The sequence below is a fragment of the Bos grunniens genome, chromosome 17 (genome assembly GCF_055505025.1).
Source record: "Bos grunniens cultivar Pamir isolate PY7600 chromosome 17, Bosgru_T2T1.0, whole genome shotgun sequence".
In the NCBI taxonomy this organism is placed as follows: domain Eukaryota; kingdom Metazoa; phylum Chordata; class Mammalia; order Artiodactyla; family Bovidae; genus Bos; species Bos grunniens.
Window position 1 is genome coordinate 6123003 of NC_141181.1, and position 9138 is coordinate 6132140.

Here is a 9138-nt window from a genome sequence, read left to right on the forward strand (position 1 = left end):
AAATCACTTCAGATGGTGATTGCAGCCATGAAATTAAAATACACTTACTCCTTGGAAGGAAAGTTATGACCAACCTAGATAGCATATTCAAAAGCAGAGACATTACTTTGTCAACAAAGGTCTGTCTAGTCAAGGCTATGGTTTTTCCAGCGGTCATGTATGGATATGAGAGTTGGACTGTAAAGAAAGCGGAGAGCCCAAGAATTGATGTTTTTGAACTGTGGTGTTGGAGAAGACTCTTGAGAGTCCCTTGGACTGCAAGGAGATCCAACCAGTCCATCCTAAAGGAGATCAGTCCTGGGTGTTCATTGGAAGGACTGATGTTGAAGCTGAAGCTCCAGTACTTTGGCCACCTGATGCAAAGAGCTGACTCATTTGAAAAGACCCTGATGCTGGGAAAGCTTGAAGGCAGGATGAGAAGGGGATGACAGAGGATGAGATGGTTGGATGGCATCACTGACTCGATGGACATGGGTTTGGGTGGACTCCGGGAGTTGGTGATGGACAGGGAAGCCTGGTGTGCTGCAGTCCGTGGGGTTGAAAAGAGTCAGAATGACTGAACGACTGAACTGAACTGAATTTTGGTTTCCCTTGTTCACCAAGTCGATCTCCTGAACTCTTTTCTTTAGAATACTTGGGTTACAACTGTGTGTGTGGAAGTGTGTGTATATGTCCCATTATTTCTGTAATTACCTGCTTGGTCTGCTTGATCTCCTCCCACTAGAACACAGGCACAAGTCACCCCTAACAAGAAATCAACACAGACCACTCAACCAACCTTTTCCTCCAAGGGTAAAAACCAAAAGGAAGAAGGAATACAACCCTAAAGCCTGCAAAAAGGAGATCTCAAGGGGAGCAAGTTTAAAAAAAAAAAAAATGAAAAGACAGAGAAATACAGCACAAATAAAAGAACAAGGTGGAAAATCACAAAACCAAACAAATGAAGAGGAAATAAGCAATCTATCTGAAAGAGAATTCAGAATAGTGATAGTGAAGTTGCTCCGAAAACTTGAAAATAGAATGGAGAAAACGCAAGAGACGTTTAACACAGTTAGTACAATCACCAAGGACATAGGAGAAATAAAGAATAAGCAGATATGAAAAACACAATTACTGAGATTAAAAATACTCTAGAAGGAACCAATAGCAGAATAACTGAGGTAGAGGAGCAGATATGTGAACTGGAAGATAGAATGGGGGAAATGACTGCTAGAGAGAAGAATAAAGGGAAAAGAATGAAAAGAATTGAGGATAGCCTCAGAGACTATTGGGACCATATTAAACACACCAACATTTGAGTTACGGGGGTCCCAGAGGAAGAAGAAAAAAGAAAGGCACTGAGAAAATTTTTGAAGGAATTATAGTTGAAAACTTCCCCAACGTGGGAAAGGAAATAGTCAATCAAGTCCAAGAAGTGCAGAGAATCCCTTTCAGAATAAACCCAAGGAGAAACACATTAAGACACATATTAATCAAGCTAACAGAGATTAAGCACAGAGAAAGAATATTAAAAGTATCTAGGGAAAAGCAACACGTCACATACAAGGGAAAAAATCATACAATTAAGAGCGGAACTTTCAGCAGAAACTCTGCAGGCCAGAAGGGAATGGCAGAATATATTTAAAGTACTGAAAGATAAAAATCTACAACCAAGATTACTATACTCAGCAAATATCACATTCAAAATTGATGGAGAAATCAAAAGCTTTACAGGCAAGCAAAAGTTCAAAGAATTTAGCACCACCAAACCAGCCTTACAACAAATACTAAAGAGACTCTCATAGCCAGTAAACACAAGAGAAAGGAAAGACCTACAAAAACAAACCCAAAACAATCAAGAAAATGCCAATAGGAAAATATCAATAATTACCTTAAATATAAGCGAACTAAATACACCAACCAAAAGATACAGACTGACTGAATGGATACAAAAACAAGACCCATATATATGCTGCTTACAAGACACATACTTCAGACCTAGAGACACATACAGACTGAAAATAAAAGGATGGAAAAGATATTCCATGCAAATGGAAACCAAAAGAAAGCCAAGTGGCAATCCTTATTTCAGACAAAATAGACCTTAAAATAAAGAATATTATGAGACAAAGAAGGACAATACATAATGATCGATCAAGGGATCAAGCCAGGAAGACATAACAATTGTAAATATTTATGCACCCAACACAGGAGCACCTCAATACATAAGGTAAACACTAACAGGCGTAAGAAGGGAAATTGACAGAACCACAATAATCGTAGGTGACTTTAACACCCCACCGACATCAGTGGACAGATCATCAAAACTGAGAATCAATAAGGAAACATAAACATTAAATGAAACTTTAGACCAAATGGACCTAATTGATATCTTCAGGACTTTTCATCCAAATGCAGAAGAATACACCTTCTTGAGTGCACATGGAGCATTCTCCCAGATAGACCACATCCTGGGCCACAAATCAAGCCTCAGTAAATTTAAGAAAATTGAAGTCATATCAAGTATCTTCTCTGACCACAATGCTATGAGACTAGATATCAACTACAGGGTAAAAAACACATACTCATGGAAATTAGACAATACATTGCTAAATAATGAGACATTACTGAAGAAATAAGAACAGAAATCAAAAGATTCCTAGAAACAAAGGACAATGAAAACACAGTGACCCAAAACCTATGGGATTCTGCAAAAGCAGTTCTAAGAGGGAAGTGTATAGCAATACAATCCTACCTCAAGAAACAGAGAAGCATCAAAGAGACAACCTAACTCCACATCTGAAGCAGCTGGGGAAAAAAAGAACAACAACAACAAAAAAAACCCCAAAGTCAAATCATAAAGATCAGAGCAGAAAGAAATGAAGGAAACAATAACAAAGGTTAATAAAACTAAAAGATGGTTCTTTGACAAGATAAACAAAATTGACAAACCACTAGCCAATGTCATCAAGAAAAAAAGGGAGAAAATCAAATCAACAAAATCAGAAATGAAAAAGGAGAGGTTACAACAGACAACACAGAAATACAAAGGATCATAAGAGAATAATATGAGCAACTATATGCTAATAAAATGGATAACCTAGAGGAAATGGACAGATTCTTAGGAAAGCTCCACCTCCCGAGACTAAACCACAAAGAAATAGAAATTATGAACAAGGCAATTACGAACACTGAAATTGAAACTGTGATCAAAACTCACCCCAAAAACAAAAGCCCAGGGCCAGATGGTTTCACAGGGGAATTCTATCAAACATTTAGAGAAGGAAGGACTGATGCTGAGGCTGAAACTCCAATACTCTGGCCACTTCATGCAAAGAGTTGACTCATTGGAAAAGATCCTGATGCTGGGAGGGATTGGCAGCAGGAGGAGAAGGGGACGACAGAGGATGAGATGGCTGGATGGCATCACCGACTCGATGGACATGAGTTTGAGTGAACTCCGGGAATTGGTGATAGACAGGGAGGCCTGGCGTGCTGCGATTCATGGGGTCACAAAGAGTTGGACACGACTGAGTGACTGAACTGAACTGAATGCCTATTTTTCTGAAACTCTTTCAAAAAATTGCAGAGTAAGAAGTACTTCCAAACTTGTTCTACAAGGCCACAATCGCCCTGATACCAAAACCAAACAAAGACAATACAAAAAAAGAAAATGACAAGTGATGATTATCACTGATAATATAGATGCAAAAATCCTCAACAAAATTCTAGCAAACAGAATTCAAAAACACATTAAAAAGCTCACACACCATGATCAAGTCAGGTTTATTCCAGGGATGCAAGGATTCTTCAATATACACAAATCAATCAATGTGATACACCATACTAGCAAATTAGTACAGTGTAACATGTGATATACCATATTAACAAAGATAACCATATGATCATCTTAATAGATGCAGAAAAAGCCTTTGACAAAATTCAGCATCCATTTATGATAAAAATGCTTCAAAAGATGGGCATAGAAGACACCTGTCTCAACACAGTAAAGGCTATATATGATAAGCCCACAGCAAACATTATTCTCAATGGTGAAAAACTAAAAGCACTCCCTCTAAGATCAGGAACAAGACAAGGGTGTACACTCTCACCATTACTATTCAAAATAGTTTTGGAAGTCCTAGCTATGGCAATTAGAGAAGAAAAAGAGATAAAAGGAATCCAGATCAGAAAAGAAGTAAAACTCTCACTGTTAGCAGATGACTTAATACTATACATAGAAAACCCAAAGGAAACTATCAGAAAATTACTAGAGATAATCAGTGAATTCAGCAAAGTAGTGAGATACAAGGTCAATATATAGAAATCACTTAAATCAGAAAAAGAAATTAAGGAATCAATCCCATTCACCAGTGTAACAAAAAGAATAAAATATCTAGGAATAAATCTACCTGAGGAGACAAAAGAACTGAATACAGAAAATTACAAGAAATCAAAGATGACATAAACAGATGGAGAGACATTCCATGCTCCTGGATAGGAAGAATCAATTTTATAAAAATGACTATACTACCAAATACAACCTATGGATACAATGTGATCCCTATCAAATTACCAATGGCATTTTTCACAGAACCAGAACAAAAAAATTCACAATTAATATGGAAACACAAGAGACCCTCAATAGCCAAAGCAGTCTTGAGAAAGAAGAATGGAGCTAGAGGAATCAACCTTCCTGACTTCAGACTATACTACAAAGCTACAGTCATCAAGACAGTATGGTACTGGCACAAAAACAGAAAAATCGACCAATGGAACAAGAAAGCCCAGAGATAAACCCATGTACCTATGGGTACCTTATTTTTTGACAAAGGAGGAAAAAATGTACAATGGGGCAAAGATAGCTTCTTCAATAAGTGGTGCTGGAAAAATTAGATCAGATCAGATCAGATCAGTCGCTCAGTCGTGTCCGACTCTTTGCGACCCCATGAATAGCAGCACACCAGGCCTCCCTGTCCATCACCAACTCCCGGAGTTCACTGAGACTCACGTCCATCGAGTCAGTGATGCCATCCAGCCATCTCATCCTCTGTCGTCCCCTTATCCGATAACTACATGCAAAAGAATGAAATTAGAACACTTTCTAATGCCATACACAAAAATAAATTCAAAGCGAATTAAAGACCTAAATGTAAGACCAGAAATTGTAAAACTCTTAGAGGAAAACAGGCAGAACACTCAAAGACATAAATCAAAGAAAGATCTTCTATGACCCACCTCCTAGAGTAACAGAAATAAAAGCAAAAATAAGTAAGTGTGACCTAATTAAACTTAAAAGCTTTTGCACAGCAAAGGAAACTACAAACAAGGTGAAAAGACAGCTCTCAGAATGGGAGATAATAATAACAAAGGAAACAACTGACAAAGAATTAATTTCCAAAATACACAAGCAGCTCATACAACTCAGCATCAGAAAAACAAACAACCCAATCAAACAGTGGGAATCAAACCTAAACAGACGTTTCTCCAAAGAAGGCATGCTAAGTCACTTCGGTCATGTCCGACTCTGTGTGACTCCATAGATGGCAGCCCACGAGGCTCCCCCGTCCCTGGGATTCTCCAGGCAAGAACACTGGAGTGGGCTGCCATTTCCTTCTCCAATGCATGAAAGTGAAAAGTGAAAGTGAAGTCGCTCAGTCGTATCTGACTCTTAGCGACCCCATGGACTGCAGCCCACCAGGCTCCTCTGTCCATAGGATTTTCCAGGCAAGAGTACTAGATTGGGGTGTCATTGCCTTCTCCGAGAAGACATACAGATGGCTAACAAAGACATGAAAAGATGCTCAACATCACTCATTATTAGAGAAATGCAAATCAAAACTACAATGAGATACTACCTTACACCAGTCAGAATGGCCATCATCAAAAAGTCTACAAACAATAAATGCTGGAGAGGGTGTGGAGAAAAGGGAACCCTCTTGCATTTCTGGTAGGAATGTAAATTGATGCAGCCACTATAGAAGACCGTATGGTGGTGGTTTAGTTGCTAAGTCATGTCCAACTCTTGTAACCCCCATGGACAGAGGAGCCTGATTGGCTACAGTCCATGGGATTCTCAGGCAAGAATACTGGAGTGGGTTGCCATTTCCTTCTCCAGTGGATCTTTTCAACCCAGGAATCAAACCCAGGTCTCCTGCATTGTAGGTAGATTCTTTACCAACTGAGCGACAAGGGAAGCTTTGCATGTAATAATAGGCAAATTGGCAGCTATGATTCAGGGTCTGCAGAGGTGAAAAACCCCAATACAAGTGTCTCCCTGCAAAGGTCAGGGTCCCTGGGTGCTCTCCTGCCTCCAGATCCTGACTAGACAAACTCACTCTGGGGCAGATTTCTCCTTCAGCACCAAGAGGATCTGGCTCGCAGGTGTAACTTTGGAGGAGCTCTCTCTAACGTTGGTGTCAACAGTGTCCCTCTTGTCCCCGAGGTCAGATCTGAATGCTTGCTGCTTCGACAAGATGCTGCCTTCCTTCTTCAAAGCCTGGAGGTAAAGTTCCAGGAGCTTCCTGGACTGATAGGCTTCTTCTCTCTGGTCAAGCACTACTGGAGGGTGTTCTGGAGCCCCTGGACTGCCACATGACTTTGGCCGAGTTTCTGAGCCAGCTCCAAACACAGGACATCAGTGAGCACCTGGAGCTCCTCCTCGGACAGCAGGATGATGCTGGATAGGTCTTCCTTCAGCTGTCTGGCCACGTTCTTCCACTTCAACCCTGCCTCTATCTGTTTCATCTCTGTCAAAGGACTCTTGAGTAATCCAAGCTGTACCTCCATCTGAATTGTGTGTCCACTTCTCATTCCCAGCCAATGCCACAAACTTAGTATTGGCAGGAAGACACAGGAAGTAATCCTCATCATCCATTATGGTACCATCCTTTGCCAGGACCAGAGTGACAGGTGCCAGGGACTTATCAGTGGCCAGAATGTCACAAGCCTTGTTCCCCAGCTCCTTGAGGCAAGAGGCCACCATGCCATGTTGTTTCCAGCTGTTGTTGCGGCACAGCAGACACTGCTTTAGAGCTCAGATCTCGCTGGTTTCCAGAGCTGCAGGACCACTGACCACCTCCATCCTCTACATGGTGGGACCAGACCGATGTGGAGAAGTCAGGGAGGCTGGAGTGTGGGAGTCCTCCCCAACTCCATCCCCCACGGCATGCCAGGAAATGGAGATTCTTTTAAAAACTAGGAATAAAATCACCATATGACCCAGTAATCCCACTACTAGGCATATACCCTGAGGAAACCAAAACTGAAATGGAGTTTTTTTGGGAAAACATGTATCCCATTGTTCCTTGCAGCACTGTTTACAATAGCTAGAACATGTAAGCAACCTAGATGTCCATCAACAGATGAAGGGATAAAGAGGCTGTGGTGCATGTATACAATGGAATACTGCTGCTGCTGCTAAGTCGCTTCAGTCGCGTCCGACTCTGTGCGACCCCAGAGACGGCAGCCCCCCAGGCTCCCCCGTCCCTGGGATTCTCCAGGCAAGAGCACTGGAGTGGGTTGCCATTTCCTTCTCCAATGCATGAAAGTGAAAAGCGAAAGTGAAGTCGCTCAGTCGTGTCCAACTCTTAGCGACACCATGGACTGCAGCCCAGCAGGCTCCCCCGTCCCTGGGATTCTCCAGGCAAGAGCACTGGAGTGGGTTGCCATTTCCTTCTCCAATGCATGAAAGTGAAAAGCGAAAGTGAAGTCGCTCAGTCGTGTCCAACTCTTAGCGACACCATGGACTGCAGCCCACCAGGCTCCTCTGTCCGTGGGATTTTCCAGGCAGGAGTACTGGAGTGGGGTGCCACTGCCTTCCCCAACAATGGAATACTACTCAGCCATAAAAGGAGTGCATTTGAGTCAGTTCTCATGAGGTAGACGAACATAGAGCCTATTATAAAGAGTGAAGTAAGTCAGAAAGAGAAATATAAATATCATATTCTGACACATATATATGGAATTAGAAAGATGGTACTGATGAATTTATTCTCAGGGTAGCAGTGGAGAAACAGACATGGAGAACAGGCCTACGGACACGGGGGAAGGGGAGGAGGGAGAGGGTGAGATGTATGGAGATAATAACGAGGAAATTTATAGTACCATATGTAAAATAGATAGCCAGTGTACTGTATGAGTCAGGGAACCCAACCAGGGTCTCTGTGACAATCTAGAAGGGTGGGATGGGAAGGGAGGTGGAAGGGGAGTTTCAGGAGGGAGGGGACATGGCTGATTATTGTTGATGTATCACAGAAAACCACAGCATTTTGTAAAGCAAATATCCTTCAATTAAAAAAATGAAGTGGCAAAAATTTTTTTTAAAAAAAGAGTGAGCAGGTGACTTAATTTCCACTTTATACCATTTTGTACCTTTTGGCTTTTGCACCATTTAATTGAACCTACTTTTCATTTTTTTTTAATTTATGCCATTTTGAAGGTTATTTTCCATTTACAGTTATTACAAAATATTGAGTCTATTCCCCGTGTGGTATAATGCATCCTTGAGCCTATCTTACACCCACTAGTTTGTATTCCCCATTCCCCTATCCCTACAGTGGTAACCACTAGTTTGCTCTCTATATCTGAGCCTGCTTCTTTCTTCTCCTATTCATTAGTTTGTTGTATTTTCCAGATACCACATATAAATGATATCATACAGTATTTGTCTTTCTCTCTCTGATTTATTTATAGTGCCTTCCAAGTCCGTCCATGTTGCTGCAAATGGCAACATCTTGTTTTTCATGGCTGGTTAGTATTCAAATGAACCTATTTTGTAAATAATACATTAATTCTGTTTTGATTTTAAATGCTGAAAGCAATGACTAGAGGGATTCTGAAGCTAGTACTTGATATTCTTCAAATTAAAAGGGGCCCAGAGCAAGAGTCCAAATTAAGATTCTGGCCCAAATGATTCAAATTTGAATTCTCTTAAAGTCATTTTCATTGTCACTGGTCATTTGTTCTGCATCCCAGCTTTTCATCACCTGCTGATCTGGAGATCTGAATTTCTGTTGTTCTGCCTATTACAATCTGTACATGAACTGACAGAGACTCAATGATTCCCAGAGCTCCTTTCATCAACTAGAGGCCCTCTTATAAAATGTGCCTGGAGAGGAAGGGAGAGAGGAAGGGAGTGAGGGAGGGAGGGAGTATGCA

At 41.1% G+C, this 9138-nt stretch overlaps 1 pseudogene; it reads right to left on the reverse strand.

Moving 5' to 3' along the window:
- Positions 1–7063, reverse strand: part of LOC147354965 (DNA fragmentation factor subunit alpha-like) — a 54243-nt pseudogene extending 47180 nt beyond the window's left edge.
- Positions 7064–9138: the final 2075 nt, after the last annotated feature.